Source organism: Oryzias latipes, chromosome 7, assembly GCF_053564925.1.
Source record: "Oryzias latipes strain Hd-rR chromosome 7, Olatipes_Hd-rR_3.1".
Taxonomy (NCBI): Eukaryota; Metazoa; Chordata; class Actinopteri; order Beloniformes; family Adrianichthyidae; genus Oryzias; species Oryzias latipes.
In genome coordinates, this window is record NC_136243.1 from 11,233,633 (window position 1) to 11,250,802 (window position 17,170).

The 17,170-nt window shown below is 38.9% G+C and overlaps 3 long non-coding RNA genes across 5 annotated transcripts; 1 reads left to right on the plus strand and 2 right to left on the minus strand.

The window, feature by feature from the left end:
- On the minus strand, positions 1-5,058 carry LOC144994039 (uncharacterized). Of its 3 annotated transcripts, none has more exons than XR_013657416.1 (4): positions 2,670-5,058; positions 2,092-2,149; positions 974-1,943; positions 1-480 (listed from the first exon to the last, which is right to left on the minus strand). It is a non-coding gene; the product is annotated as an uncharacterized LOC144994039 (long non-coding RNA). The 3 variants fall into 3 exon arrangements; XR_013657417.1 differs by having other exon boundaries at positions 974-1,069; positions 1,885-1,943; positions 2,092-5,035; XR_013657415.1 differs by having other exon boundaries at positions 2,092-5,058.
- Positions 5,059-12,406: 7,348 nt separating this feature from the next.
- On the plus strand, positions 12,407-13,960 carry LOC144994040 (uncharacterized). Its single transcript, XR_013657418.1, has 2 exons — positions 12,407-12,940; positions 13,365-13,960. It is a non-coding gene; the product is annotated as an uncharacterized LOC144994040 (long non-coding RNA).
- Positions 13,945-15,501, minus strand: LOC144994041 (uncharacterized). Its single transcript, XR_013657419.1, has 2 exons — positions 14,934-15,501; positions 13,945-14,311 (listed from the first exon to the last, which is right to left on the minus strand). It is a non-coding gene; the product is annotated as an uncharacterized LOC144994041 (long non-coding RNA).
- Between the last annotated feature and the right edge of the window lie 1,669 nt (positions 15,502-17,170).

The window sequence follows — 17,170 nt, forward strand, 5'->3', positions numbered from 1 at the left end:
TGATTGCTTAATACACTTTTTTTAATTGCTCTTTAAAAAAAAGCACAAATATCAAGAGGATGAAGAAACAATAAGTGCAATAAAACTGCATTATAAGAGTGCCACACAACATATTGACAAAAAGAGTTGGTTTTGTATTTTACGGCAGAAAAAGCAAATGATCACAACAAAACACATTAGTTACATAACACTTAAACCAACAAATAGTCCATTCTGGAAGACTCACTCAACGAAACATTCTTCAGCGTCAATAAATGTCCTTTCAGTGGTTTGCTGTCCTCAAGGCTCAAGACAGCATTCTGAATAAATATGAAGGCAAGTTCAAGTTTTTTGGGGTGCTGTAGGTCCAGAGCATAGATGTCCCCGAAGAGTTAGAAGAGATTAGTCAGCCAGATCTGTGGGACCACTGACGGCAGCATCCGGAGCGTCACCACGACAACTGAGAAGATACCCACAGAAGTGTCTGTGAGGTCTGGTATTCTGGAAAATACAAAACAAAAAACACAGATGAGTTCAGACCCTCAAAGATATTCATCACACTAATGTACAAAACTGACATTCCTGCCATCTGTCAATAGGAATCTTTTCATGCTAACATTCTGTTAGCTTTTAATCAACTGGCTATGATGTTTTAAGGACCAACTCCAATTAAAATTGTGTTTTTAAAAAGTTCTTTAGCATTTTTCTGAAGGAGGACATTTATAAAATAATTTAAGACTAAAGCTTCATTTTTCTTTATTCAAATAATGATGGATCAGGAGCAGAAAAGGTAAACGAAAAGGTTCCCACTCCTTCCAATCAGGAGTCCCTGATGTTCGCCTTTCATCTTCCGTCTCATTTTTAAAACCATTTAAAAATATCACTCAGTTTACAAACTACAAACAATTGCCCTATTTATTATGTCACTCAATAAAATCTCAATCAATATTAAAGGATTAGTGAAAACCATTGACAGGGAGTCGTGTGCACTTACTGTACAGGTCTTGAAGAAGTTGGAGGCATCTTCATGCAGATAAACAGGAAGTGCAAGGAGGACAAGTGCCCGTCTCATGTTCAGGTCACGCTGGTCCTAAAAGAATAAAAAGAAATATCCATTACCTTTGAAGCAAATGCAGAGCAAACACTTCCAATATTTACTTAAGGAACTTTAAGAAATAATAAAATGATACCTTTTCTAGATGTCTATTTCTAGTAAGAGGACAATACAGTGTTTATGTCATGATCCACCTCAGGTCAAAGACCCAAAGTCATTTGAAGGCAAGTTACACCGTGGCTTCTTACAGCTGTTTACAAATGATTTGTTATCCGTTTTTGAATTATGCACATTAGAAATTCACCTGGAGGTCATAAATCCTAACCAAGCTGGCCAGTTCCTGTCTGTTTTGGTGGACTTAGTCTCAGAAAAGGGCAGCTTTAAGTTACACAAACATGTAAAAACTGCACAATTTCCTCTGACTGCATCTACTCTACATAAATCCATTTCAGATCTTGACAGATGAGTTTTCATGGTTTCAAATGATGGAATGGTGCTAATGCAACATCATTTTATTATTGTAATATACTGTCATAAAGACATGACAATATTCCAAAGTGTCTCCACATACATGGCAGTGGAAACACTTTGGAATATTGGCTATGTAGTACAGCAGTATTATATGTAGTACTGCATAGTGCCAAAGTAACAGAACACAACTTGCACCTCCATTCCATTGTGCCACCTTCAGCCTGCAATCTAAATATGTTTAGTTCAAATGTAAATAATTTCAGCTCTATTTAGACCTTTGGCTAGTTAAAATGTGCATAAATGTTTCCATGCTGCCGTATAAATCTAATAATGGTAATAGTTCAGGATGAATGTATTAAATAAGTATAAAACTCCCCCACTTGACGGCTCTTTTCTGGTGAAATGGTGACTTTCTGGTGAACTTTCTGAAGTTCAGTATCTGAAAAAGTCCAAAAGAGATTTTTCAATGTTAAAAAATGTTTCAATTATATTCTGATCAAAAAACATTTATTGCACTACACAACCTATTGCATTTTTTGTTTTTTTAAAATAGCTCTAGACAAATAACTGATCAGGAGACAAGTTACCTGGCTGGCCTTGGCGTCTACCTGGAGGTGAAACACTGAACACTCTGTAGTTCGGTACCTGAACACAACACGAGCACGTTGATTAATTTATTTTTACAAAAACCTTTTTTATAACGGAGATCAGTGATTTATAAAAGCTTAAAGCTGCATTCAAAACCCAATGCTTCCATGTAGCAACCAGGCTTAAAACTGTTGGCGGTAGCTCCTCCCACACAACCGTTAGAGGCTTTGAGTGACATTTTTGGACAAATGTCCAGCAGCAAACTTTAGCCACAGACAGAGGCCTCCAACGCGAATTTCACACGCGGATCATGTTTAGTGTGATTGCAGCATAACAGATCATTTCTACCTCTGAAAAAAAAAAAAACCTCATCACTGTCGTAACTTACGGGCAGAAATGCAGTTTGGGTTTGGCTCGCCATACGTCTGCTATGACAAACTAATCATGTATACATTTCCACATTAATCTCTAAAACAATCATAACACACATATGTTTAAACAACAGTAAACCACATTTACGGTAGTATAAGAGCATTTTTAAAGCATTCATTCAAAATAAACCATGAACGATACTTACCAAATTAAATCAGGGCTGAAGACAAGACGGCACCATCAGCGATGAGGCGGATGAAATAAAAAACCCGAGGTTGGGGCGTCTTGAAGCGGGACGAAATCGCAACGCTTTGCAGAATAATAAAATGCTCGACTTTCAATTTCAAACGTCGCATACTCGCATTCGGCAAATCCAACATGGCCACCTGAGCTAACGTAGAGAAAACGAAAGACCCTCCCACCAGTACGTGATGACGTCATGACGCTACTTCACGGATCTTAAAATTTTTGAGTGCCAGATACAAATAAGCTTTAAAATATTTAGCACTGTTAAGTTAAATTTGAAAAAATCTTGATAGAGCTTAATACTTTATAGTTGAATCAACTACAAAATGACATTTAAGTTGTGTAACCTTAATAGTTATGAGTCAGTACAAGTGATAGGGTTTAGAGTGTGTTCAAAATGGGAGGTGGCGGCCTCTCGTCCAATCAGAGCACGAGAAATCATCTGCCTTCCGTTTCATTCAAAGTGCCTTCCTTTTCATTCAAAGTGCCTTCCTTTTCATGCAAAGTAACTTCCGTTTCATGCATACTCCTCTCTCACACACACATATAAACTCTTCCTCACACGTTCATATATACTTGTCTTTCACATACATACATTCTTTTTTAAGAGTGACAATGAGAGTGAGAATGTATGTATGTGTAAAGTAATATATATGCATGCGAGAGAGAGAATATATGGATGTGCAAGTGAGAATATATGAATGCGTAAGAGAATATATATGCATGCGAGAGAGAGAATATATGGATGTGCAAGTGAGAATATATGTATGCGAAAGAGAGTATATATGACTGTGAGAGCAAGAATGTATGAATGTGAGAGAGAGAATATATGGATGCGTAAGAGAATATATGTATGCGAAAGAGAGTATATATGACTGTGAGAGCAAGAATGTATGAATGTGAATGGTTCAGAATAAATAATGTCTTATACGGCCCCTCATACTTAAGAGGCCGTGTCACGCTGGCATCTAATTTTAAACCTGCGTACTTTTACATCAGCTCTTGTGTTTGCTGTGGTTTTAGAAGGGAGAGGTTTTCACCGCTCACATGTCCTCCTGCAGACCACCAACAGTTTTACATGAGCTACTGAGGCCACGCCCCCTTTTGATTGGTAACATTGACTGTACATGAGAACTGGACTGAGTGTGATGTCACTCATAGAATATGGTTTACTTCAACCAACCAAATTGAGTAAATTCAGTCAGTGCATTTTTGTTGCCATACGAACACCGCCATGTTGGAACCACAAAATCGTCCGCAAGCAGTGATTGGTCCAACTTGTTCAGAGTAAATATTTCAATGGCAACCACTCTCACCAATCCATTCAATTCAATTTTATTTATACAGCCCAAATTCACAACAACAGTCGTCTCAATGGGCTTCGCACCGGTAATTGTAAGGTAAACATACAATCAAAAGGATCTTAAATATATAGAATTCAATAGGATAATGCTAAAGTAACTAAAAGACAAAAAGAAAAAACTTAGCATTAAAAAGGCACAAACCAGTGTCCTGCTTGTGCTTATAAATGCAGGGGTATATTATTACTTGTCACCCAAGAGTGCGGCAGGCTAAATGTGGGCCTGGCTGGGATAGGCTCCAGCAACGCCGTGACCCCAAAATGGAAGCGCTGGAAAAGCACTTGACTAAAACTATAGCCTGGCTGTTGAAAAGACTGGTAAATGTGTTGTTTTAAAGGTTATACCGTGCTCTAAAATTTCTTTTTTTAAATGTATTTTTAGCAGCGGCACTGCTTTGGTGTCATTTCCTGCATTTATATGTCATTTAGAGTGCAACACAAAGAAGAATGGCTTGGCATAGTGGCTTATGCCACTCCTCCATCTCTTCCTGCAGACCACCAACAGTTTTACATGAGCCGCTGAGGCTACGCCCCTTTTGATTGGTAACATTGACTGTACAAAATGGTTTACTTCAACCAACCAAATGAAGTCAATTCAGTCAAAGCATTTTTATTGCCATACGAATACCGCCATGTTGGAACCACAAAATCGTCCGCAAGCAGTGATTGGTCCAAGTTGTTCAGAGTCATCATTTCTATGGCAACCACTCTCAACAATTAATTCATTCAATTCAATTCAATTTTATTTGTATAGCCCAAATTCATCTCGATGGGCTTCTATTTTATTTTATTTTATTCACCACTCCAAGGCTGCTGCAATTTCATTGTATCACCATGTACAATGACAATAAAAAGGATTCTGATTTTGATAATGCTAAACTTACCAAACAGACTAAAATAAACTGGACATGCCTGCCCTTAGCCCCCCCTTCGGGGTAAGGAAGAACTCCTAAAAAACCGGATTCTGTAAAAAACGAAGAAACCTTATGAGGAGTAGACTTGTTGGAAGGCCACACCCCTACCACTGAAAGCAGAAAAATCTGTCAATCAAAGATTTTTTACGTTCGTTAGATCATTTTATTTAAGCATCTGAATGGCCAGTTTAATTGGCAAAACAGAATATATGTCAGGAAAAAAATGCTTCACAAATGGTTATTCTGACAAATAATGATTGAACAATCGCTGTTTATTCCCCTATTGAAGTTTATTTCTTGGAACCAGTGGGTACTTCCTGTTTTGCAGTGCAGTTTTAGGTACTAGTTACATTGCCCAAAACATTATTGAGTTGGGGCAACTTTCTCCCACAGTCCAAAAACAGGCCTAATCAGTTAATTGATGTCTCTAAATCATCCCTAGGTACGCATGTGACTGAGTGTATGTGTAACCCTTGTGCTATCCTAGGCACTTTAACATTGGGAGTTGGGTCATCTAGACCCACTAGACAGTACGCTGAACCTTTTTTCTTCAATGATTTGTGATCTTCACTGGTGTCCATGGATAACATGAAATCTTTCCACCTTTATCCACCTTTGTCATTGTAGGGAGAACACGTCAATGTAGTGTTGTTTCACTCCTAGTTATTTCATCCCTTTTTCTTGCACCATAAGTGTGGAGAGGGCAGAGGATGAAGACATGGGTGCGAAGTTCCGGCTGCAGCAGGCATGTCAAAATAAAAGCTTCAAGTCTCCTGTTTGACTTAGCTATATCCTTATGTGTCACACTGCGGGCACGGAAAATGCCGCCCCCTATGATGTGTCGCCCTGGGCCACTGCCCACCTCGCCCATATCAAAAACCACCACTACACACACCAATACCTATTTGTTTTTAAGAGTTGTTAAAATACTGTTAACATGCTCTTTAAATATCAGCTTCATTGCAATCTCAGCTTCAGTTTTGTGAACAAAGCAAACTCTCTGACTCTGTCTAAAAATCAAAAACTGAATCCACTGCTGTCTGGCAACACATAAACTACACAATTATTGTGCTCAGCAGAATATGACAGAGTATTAGGGACACCATGAAGGAAAATAAATAAATAAACGTGCGAGAATACAGTCGTAAAATTATGAGAAAGTTTATGTGCCGACTAAATCCATCAGTGCATCTGTTTATGGTCATGCCGTCAGGCTTTAGTTCATCATAGGAGTCCATGTACCATAATGCATTTGGATCTCTGCAACTATGCTACCAACAGCGTAAACGGTGGAAATCCACTCCTTTTTGATCAATAATATTCTTCTGAAGAGGCCTAGTTTCCTGAAATTATTTTAATATCCTTATACAGTAGTTATAATGATACAATGTTGACTCACTAAAAGACTTAGTATTTCTTTATACCATGGTCTGGGTGAACCCTTAATTCTGACTGGCTGCTGGGTGTCCATTGAGTAAGGGTTAATGGCCGACAAAGTGTGCATTATCACTTTTTAACCTACGCCGTGGAACCCTGAATGGTTGCTTCAGCGAAGTGTGTTAAAATGTGTTATACCATGGTCCGGGTGAATACTCAATTCTGATTGGCTGCTGGGTATGCGTTAAAAAGTGATATACCACAGGATAACCGCACGGTGAAAAAAGAACTTTCGGTCACCTAGCTTAAATTTTTTATATCAATTTCTTTTTGAACTGATGCTTTCTTCAACCCATCGGAAAGATTAGAATATATATGTATCTCGAATCTTGACTGCAGCGGTGGTGCGGCGCGACGCAAACTATTAGTTACGTGGTGCGGCTCCACCTAACAAATTTCATCAAATATGATATGGAGAGTCGTGCTCACGAGGAGCAGCAAAACCTCGGAGATTCATGAAGAGATCTTACCGCCACTTCTCCATTGTACGTACCTGTGATAACATTACTTCACCTCCTCTACATTAATAACATTTGTTAATATTTACTCTAAATCGCATCAATGCAGATTTTCAAGAAACACAAGGCAACATAAAAAGAGGGAAAAAAGCTGTTTCCCCCTCTTTTTATGTCGCTGATGTTTCTCAAGCTACTTCAGGGTCATCAAGGTAAAAGCAGTTGTGTAAAAAGTGTTTGTCTTCAATTAGTCTGTTGTGAAAGTGACTGTGTGTGCACAAAAAACAACCTCTGCTCACTTGATTATCCTGATTTATGGTTTTCTCCCCTAACTGCTTCTCTCCTTATCAGAATTTCCTCCGGATATGCTTCCAAATGCGCCTTGTCTGAAACAAATCACTTCTTTAATTTTGCTCACAGCCAAGCTCGTCCAAGGGACCGCAATTAACCCCAAACAATATCAGCTTCTCCTCCAGGGGAGAAAAGAAAGCAGATCCGCAGCTTTATTTTGCTGCAACATCCTCCCCACCCCACCATAATCCCCAAACATCTTCTGGCATTTTGGTGGCAAGGTGGTGGTGGGCAGCTTTTTAAGGGTGATAGATGGAGTTTAGTTAGAGGCTGCTGCAGCTTCTTGCAGTGACACAGCCATCCCCCTCGAGAGCCTTACTTTAGTCTTCCTCAGAAGAGTTTCCTTTACTGTTTCATCTGGATTCAGATGGAAGTTTTTTAACCCATTATTCAAATTAATATTCAATTCTTAATTGACATTTGACTCTGCAATTTGAAAGATTCCTTGTGCAGTTTAGATTTCAATATGAAACAATTACAATACATTTTATTTAAAATGCAATTTTAAGTAAGAGCAAAATAAATTGCATTTTAAATTGTCATGCCTTTTTGGTACCATTGTTCAAATGAAAATGCATTTTGCAATTTACAATTAAATACCAAAAAAGGACATTTCAATTTATGGTTTGCTTTAACGTTTTAAAGGATCATATAGGGTTTATGTAAGGGTTAATGGCCGACGAAGTATGCATTATCACTTTTTAAGGCACGCTGTGGAAGCCTGAACTGTCCGACGTGAAGTGCGTTAAAAAGTTTTATACCATGGTCCGGTTGAATACTCGATTCTGATTGGCTGCTGGGTATGCGTTAAAACCTGATAACCGCACGGTGAAAAAAGAAGTTCCGGTCGGCTAGCTTAAATGATTTGTATCACTGCGCCGGCTTCTGTAAAACAACCTTTTGCTTCATCATCTGGGCAAAAACAAGCGGTAAGCGATTAACTTTCCCTCTGAATTGATGCTTTATTCAACCCATCGGGACGATCAGCATATATATATCGCCGAATCTTGACTGCAGCGGTGGTGCTGCGCGACGCGGACTATATGTTACGTGATGCGGCGCGATGCGCCGCATCACGTAACATATAGTCCGCTGTTTATGAGAAAAGTGATCCAAATCGGAAAAAAAAACAAGAACTAAGGACTAAAACCTGGTTAATATGTATTGCTTTTGTAAGTGACCATGGTATAAGCGGGTTAATGGCCTTCGAAGTGTGCGGTTACTACTTTTTAACGCACTTCGCGGAAGCAACCGTCCGACGCGAAGCGGAGGACGGTTCAGGCTTCCACGGCGTGCGTTAAAAAGTAGTAACCGCACACTTCGTCGGCCATTAACCCTTACTTAACGAATACCCAGCAGCCAATTCACCGGGACCATGGTATAAATTGTGCTAAATCAAATTTTTTTTCTAACTTTCTTAGTGTATTATAATGTATATTCCTCACGAAAAGAAACTCCAAAGCGGTATTTCGATCCATCTACGCATTTATGAGTATTCCTCTTAAAACCTGCTGTCTGAGCACCAGCCCCTCCCTCTTCTTTCTCTTTCGGCTTTTCCCATCAGGGGTCGCCACAGCAAATCATCCTTTCCCACCTCACTCTATCATGAACTTCTTCTACCCTAACATTAGCCAACTTCATGTCCTCTGTTAAGACATCCATATATCTCCTCTTTGGCCATCCTCTTGCCCTCCTGCCAGGCAGCTCCATCTCCAACATCCTTCTACCAATATATCCACTATCCCTCCTCTGGACATGTCCAAACCATCTCAGTCTGGCTTCTCTGACTTTGTCGCTAACACAGGCAACATGAGTCGTCCCTCTGATGTACTCGTTCCTTATCCTGTCCAACCTGGTCACTCCTAAGGAGAACCTCAACATCTTCATCTCTGCTACCTCCATCTCAGCCTCTTGTCTCTGTCTCACTGATACCGTCTCTAACCCATAGAGCAGAGCTGGTCTCACCACTGTCTTCTACACCTTTCCTTTGAGTCTTGCTGACACTGTTCTGTCACACAACACTCCAGACACTTTCCTCCACCCGCTCCAACCTGCCTGCACTCGCCTCTTCACCTCTTTTCCACACTCCCCATCACACTGAACTGTTGACCCCAAGTACTTCAACTCCTGCACCTTCTTCACCTCAGCCCCCTGTAACCTAACGCTTCTACCTTGATCCCTCTCGTTCAGACACATGGATTCTGTCTTACTACGACTGACCTTCATGCCTCTTCTTTCCAGAGCAAACCTCCACCTCTCTAGCTGTTCCTCCACCTGCTCTCTACTCTCACTGCAAATTACAATGTCATCCGCTAACATCATTGTCCAGGGAGATTCCTGTCTTACCTCGTCTGTCAGCCTGTCCATCAGCATAGCAAACAAAAAGGGACTCAAAGCTGATCCTTGGTGTAGTCCCACCTCCACCTTGAACTCCTCTGTCTGACCTACAGCACATCTCACCACCGTCATACTTCTCTCATACATGTCCTGAACTACTCTGACATACTTCTCTGCCACTCCAGACGTCCTCATACAGTACCACAGCTCCTCCCTCGGCACCCTGTCATACGCCTTCTCTAAATCTACGAACACACAATGCAGCTCCTTCTGACCATCTCTGTACTTTTCCATCAACATTCTCAAAGCAAAAATGGCATCAGTGGTGCTCTTACGGGGCATGAAACCATACTGCTGCTCACAAATCTCCACCTTCTTCCTAACCCTGGCTTCCACTACTCTTTCCCACAGCTTCATTGTGTGGCTCATCAACTTTATTCCTCTATAGTTGCCGCAGTTCTGCGTGTCACCCTTGTTCTTAAAGAGCTGGACCAGAACGCTTCTCACATTCTTCTCACTCTCTAGAATCCTATTGAACAAACTTGTTAGAAATTCCACTGCTGTCTCTCCTAAGCACTTCCATACCTCCACAGGTAGGTCATCAGGACCAACGGCCTTTCCACTCTTCATCTTTTTCAGAGCCTTCCTAACCTCATCCTGCTCCACAACAACCACATCTTCCTCCCTTCTTTCCCTGTCATTTTCCTCGTTCATCAGCTCCTCAAAATACTCCTTCCATCTTTTCTGTACACTCTCCTGGGTTGTTAGCACCTTTCCATCCCTGTCCTTAATCACCCTTATCTGTTGCACGTCCTTCCCATCTCTGTCTCTCTGTCTGGCTAGTCTGTACAAGTCCTTCTCTCCTTCCTTTGTGTCTAGCCTGTCATATAGCTCATCGTAAGCTTTCTGTTTGGCCTTTGCCACCTCTCTCTTCACTCTACGTTGCGCTTCCTTGTACTCCTGTCTACCTTCCTCAGTCCTTTCTACATCCCACTTTATTTTAGCCAACCTCTTCCTCTGGACGCATTCCTGTACTTCCTCATTCCACCACCAAGTGTCTTTACCGTCTTTCCTCTTTCCAGATGACACACCTAGCACCTTCCTACCTGTTTCCCTGATAATCTCTGCTGTAGTTTCCCAGTCATCTGGAAGCTCATCCCGACCACCCAGGACCTGTCTCAACTTCTGCCTAAATTCCTCACAAGTTTCTTCATTCTGTAGCTTCCAAAGCTTGGTCTTCTTTTCTGTTTACCCTCTCTTCTTCTTCCTGACCTCCAGAGTCATCTTACACACCACCATGCGGTGCTGTCTGGCTACACTCTCTCCTACCACCACTTTGCAGTCATTAACCTCTCTCAAATGACCTCGTCTACATAGGATGTAGTCCACCTGAGTACACCTCCACTTCTGTATGTCACTCTATGTTCCTCTCTCTTCTGGAAGTAAGTGTTGACTACAGCCATTTCCATCCTCTTCGCAAAGTCCACCACCATCTGTCCGTCCAGATTCCTTTCCTTCACACCAAACCTTCCCATCACCTCCTCATCACCTCTGTTGCCCTCACCAACATGCCCATTAAAGTCTGCTCCAATAACAACTCTCTCTCCTCTGGGGATACTCTCTATGACCCCATCCAACTCACTCCAACTCTCCTTCACTTGTAACTCACAGCCAACCTGTGGCGCATACCCACTGACTACATTCACCATCACCCCTTCAATTTCTAACTTTAGGCTCATCATTCTGTCTGAGACTCTTTTCACCTCTTGAACACTGTTTACAAACTCCCCCTTCAGAATCACTCCTACCCTCCCAATCCACTAAAACAAGCGGGTTCTCACATTGTGTAGGTTTCCAATGAACCTATCAGGGCGGGAGCGTGTGGCTGACGCATGTTCTCCACAAGAAAAAAGCAAAACAAAACAAAAGGAAGTGTGCAAAAGAAATTAGGGAAAAAGGATGTCATACACTTGCAGTCGTTTCCTTGCTTTATTAACATCCACAAAAATAAAAATAAAACAACAAACATAAAATCCATTTACTTTCTTATTCTTATATGAACTTGAACATGAACATGCACATGGTCAAAAAAAGACCGTCGCGCTCCTCACTCTGTCTCCTGCTACTACCGATACACCAAACTCCCTCGCCCCCTTCTCATGTCGGGTGCGCTACGTTCTTAAAGGTACAGGATCCTATTTCTCTGCACATAAAAAAAATCTTCTAATATATCCACAACCAATATATTATTCAAATAATCTTGATAGAGAGAATAAAACGCAGCCAAAAATATAACTGAGATCAAACATTTTCTACTTTCATAACTAAAACTACGTTCAGGTTTAAACTCCACCAATTGAAATTAACATTAATCTTGTGACCTCACATATGGCACTTATACATTGTGATGTAGATAAGTTAGGAACAGCCCCTTCCAGGAAGAGTCTGCAGTACCAGGACTGCTTCCAGGCTAACACACAGGCACACTTTTTCTCCGTGTGTGTCTGTGTGTGGAGCTAGCGGTGATCAGCTAAATCAAATTCCTTTTAAATGCAAAATATGCACATCCGACTTTGAATGTTTTCGTGGGTGAGATGCACACACGCTGCTGAGGCTACGGTGGCCCTGAAGTGCAAAGCATTCAACAAATCACTCGATACAAAAACATTTTTAAGATCACAACAATTAAAAAAAAAATAAATTAAAAAGCAGCATTACATTTTAGAAAACAAAACAAAATTTCAGAAACCAAAACTTGAAAAACAAAAATGACAAAAAAAAAAACATTTCAGAAAACAAAATTAATTTCCAGGAAAAAAAATAAATAAAAAATAAATAAAAAATGAAAACATTTCAGAAAAAAAAAATCCAGAAAAAAAATGAAATATTAAAAAATGAAAAACATTTCAGAAAAAAAAAATTCCAGAAAAAAAATGAAATATTAAAAAATGAAAAACATTTCAGAAAAAAAATGAAATATTAAAAAATGAAAAACATTTCAGAACACAGAATGAATTTCCAGAAAACAAAACGAAATCTTCAAAAATGAAAAACATTTCCAAACCGGAAGAGGCAGGTACTATGGGACAACGCTGATTGGATGATGATTTTTGTCAATCATTTGAACTGAAAAGTATTTTAAAAGAAGCGATGACGGATTTTATCGTCCAAACAACAATGTACTATAATAATCCACGTATTTCCCATTTATATATCAAATAAAAAATGCAGCAAACTGTTAATGAACTTTAAAATTATTTTTTTTAACATTTCGCCTGACACACGGTCACCCGGAAGTAGTTTGTGAGCACTTTTACTTTGAACGCTGTGCGCTAATGTCTACGGCTGCGAGGTTCACGCTGTCAATCATCTTTAGGTAAGTATCAATTCTGTGATCTTTTCTTTTGTCAGTCACATGTCTCTAAGGATGTTAATTTTAGGATGTTAAAGTGCTGCTTTGAAAAGATAATTTCTTTTTATCTTGCGCATGCGCAAAAAGAACCCGATGGAGACGAACCGTCTCCACATGATAGCCGTTCCCGTTTTCGGTGACAACATGAGAGAAAAAGCTCCGAGCCAGCCTGATTCTGTGATTTATACAGTAATTACAGTAATTATATGGCATCAGTGTTGCTAAAAATCGACTTTAAGACTGAAATCAGTAAACAAGTTCTTATGGGAAATAATATTAAAGTGCATTGTATATTTTTGAACCATGCATATACATATACTGACACTTAAAAATGAACTTTAAAAGTTTATAAAATACTTAATTGAATTAACATGTGATATTTCTGCAGGTGAAGTTTCTCAAAGCGAAGTTCCAGAAAGGTTTGTGCTGCAGAAGAACAGATGGCAGCTCTACATGGGAATACAAAAAGACTAAAGTCATTCATATCATTGTGCAGTGTACAGGCAAGTCACTATCACTATGATTTATGTGAAATGTAATCAATAAATATTATTTAACCTTAATGTCTAATTTTTTTTTGAAGTTGCAGGTCCTGTAAAAAAAAGTCTTTAACCTGCTGCATAAGCCTGATTAGTTGTAAATGATGCAGTGGGGAGTGAAAGACGAAGCACAATTCCTGGCTTTAGCGTCGGGCTGATGATCTGGAAATCACATCTGAGGAATCGCATCAAACACTTGTACAACTCCAAACAACTTAATGTTCCTTTAAGCAAAACTCCAGTTTAAAATGTTCCTATTAGGCTTGCTTCATTTAGGAGTTTTTCCATGTTTACCATTTTAGGTTTTAAAGCTTTATTAAAAAAGATGATGTTTGATTTTCAAAGCTGTTGTATAGAAATGTTTCTTTGTCAATGAAAAAACTGAATGCTGACGTGAGGATTGTAATAATGGATATGAAAATAAACAAATTTGTTTCATAGCAAATGCAGTATATTTATTGAAAACTTAACATGAATACGTTATTCAATAACAGAAACAAAGAAACAGTTGTGGATTTTCCTTTATGGGCTTCTTCATGCAGTCAATCAAATGTTGCGCTTACATTCAGCATTTACTCAGCGTACCTGTCAGTCACATTTATTAGAGGAAAAAATGCATCTGGGAAAGTCTGTTTGTGCTTAACAACTATATCAAAAAGAGTCATGTCAGGGAAGTTTTGTCCACATTGCTGCCCAGCATCACATCCAGAGGAAGATGCACAGGTAAGAGACCCCAGTTCCTGCTCGTACATGCTTGCAGCTTCCTCTGCACTGGACTCCAGCTCCATTGAAATCCCTGACAGAAATAAATTAATAAATTAAAAATCCCTGACAGAAAAACATTAGCTGCCGTTCATCTTTCATTCAGGAAAAAGTTGAGTTCATCAAAATGAGGAGAAAATGGGTTAAACCAGAAAGTCATTAGGGAGGGGTCAAAACACCAAACTCAGAATAAAATACATTATTTCAGTCTTATAAAAAATAGATTCTAAAACAATTTGGTATTCCTCCTCTGCCTGAAAGACTAAAACGTTTTTTTTTAAAGATTTATTTTACACTACAGACTTTTCACCTTTAGTTACACACCTGGACGTGTCTGATGATGTGCACATCCAGTCATTTACTGTCATGTTTCTGTGCACTGACACACTCTAAAGTCACAGATCTTAATAGTATGAATAAGAAGCATTCATAAATGTTCTGAGACACAAACTGCTGCAGTTTACCTGACAGCTTTGCTGATTTATGCTGCTGGTACACCTGTCTGAGAATCCTGCCCACGTGACCCCCCCTCTCCAGAAGATGAGGTAACCTGTCATTAACGTATGACTGAAGGATCTTGGATCTGTCTGTAAACACCCTCTTAGAAATCCCGTTTAACGCTACATTTATTAGATCAAACAAATGTGCCTCCATACCTTATCAGTGGATGGCGGGACTGCATTTCCTGATGTGCGCCGTCTTTAACACCCGTTTCTTCGCAGCTGCTGCTTTAGACAGAATCTTCTCACGACATTTTGAAACATTTGTAAACCTGGTTGGTGTTGATATTTCTGCGTGCGTTCTGTCATCACATCCGCTAAATATTCAAAGATTAACGTTTATGTTAACGTTTTACCGTCCCTTTCTTTGTTTACCTGCAGAACGGACGTCATCCGCACAAACTACTTCCGGGTGACCGTTCTGCTTCAGACGAAATATTCAAAAAAATAATTTAAACCTTCATTATCTGTTTGCTGCATTTTTGATTTAATATGTAAATGGGAAATACGTGGATTATTATAGTACATTGTTGTTTGGACGATAAAATCCGTCATCGCTTCATTTAAAATACTTTTCAGTTCAAATGATTGACAAACATCATCCAATCAGCGTTGTCCCACAGTACCTGCTTCTTCCGGTTTGGAAATGTTTTTCATTTTTGAAGATTTCATTTTTTTTTCTGAAATGTTTTTCATTTTTTAATATTTCATTTTTTTCTGAAATGTTTTTCTTTTTTTTTTTTTTGTAAATGTTTTTCATTTTTTAATATTTCATTTTTTTTCTGAAATGTTTTTCATTTTTTTATTTCATTTTGTTTTCTGGAAATTAAATTTTTTTCTGAAATGTTTTCATTTTGTAATATTTCTTTTTTTTTTCTGGAAATTAATTTTGTTTTCTGAAATCTTTTTTTCTGAAATTTTGTTTTGTTTTCTAAAATGTAATACGCTTTTTAAATTGTTGCTGTGATCTTAAAAATGTTTTTGTATCGAGTGATTTGTTGAATGGTTTGCACTTCAGGGCCACCGTATGAGGCCGACTCTAGGATGATGTATGAAATAGGCGGCACCCACAAAGAGCAAATGCCGGTGCTTCAGATGTGCAGTCGTCTAATTTCTGGGTTGGAAAAAAGCTCAGGAAAAAAAAGACAACTTTATTTTAAATAATTGCTTTTTTGTGTGCCAAAGGTGATGTATTATCGTAAACATGGATATGATTTACTATAAAAAGGCTTAAGAATAGCAAAGAAAGAGGAATCCCCCTCCCTGCCACTCCCTGCTTGCTCCCGCTTGTCCGGTGTGAACACCACTGGTTGAATGTGCGTTCATTAAACCATGTATAGCGAGTTCTTGAACGTGCCACACAAGGCCGGTGTGAACGCAGCATCAAACTCTGATCAGTCAAATTAGTCTTTTGCAAAAATGGGCAAAATGTCATTCTTTATTATGTCAATTGCAAAACGCAGTTTTTCAATTGTGTGATCATATTGCAAATTGAGATGTCAATTAAGTGTTGAATATTGCTTTGAATTATAGGTTAAAAAAAAACATCCAGAAGATCTTTAAGGAAACCAATTTTAAATTTCTGTACTTTCCCCCTAAAAACGTCTTTATTTTGATCATAATACAATTTAAATTAAATCAAATAAAACTTTATTTATAAAGCACTTTTCAAACAAAACTGACATTTCATGCTTTAAAGGCTTAAAACATACAGCATGCCCTTAACCCTCCCAGCCCCCTGCGCTCCAGTATAAATATAAATAAAAACATCCATTGAAATGGATATTTGCATATTATTTATTTCAAGATGAACAACTGCAGAGAATCTGGCTGAGTCCTGGTCTTTTAAAACAAGTGGGGGCCCTTCAGTTTGTGTCTGCCTGAGGCGCTGCTGTCTTCTCCTGTCTTTAATCTTTTAATGTGCCACCTACAGACCACTTCATGAAACAAACAAAATTAATGCTTTGCATCATGGGTATTGCTCATGATTTAAAAGTCGCCTCATCAATGTCTCATGGAGCATAAATCTCTAGAGCTAAGGAGCTTTTTTTCTGTTGCCGGGAAGGAAAATGACCAAAAATTGTTTAAATATTAAAGAGGGAGAAATTTAAAATTAGAAGCAGCTGCAAAAAACTTTTGCACTTGCAAGAAATGTTCACTTTGTGTGGACAACATAAAAACTCATACTTATCAACACTAATGGTTTAGGTTATTTGTGTTACATGGACATCAGTAATTGTGAAGTTGTTCACCTGACTTGACCAGGTCTACTCTCCCACATTCTGTAACCTAGACAAATGGCTAAAAACAAGAATAGAGTAACAGATGGTCAGATTTAGACAATTAAAACAAAAATCTGAAATTTTTGAAAAAATAATATGAAAATTAAAAAT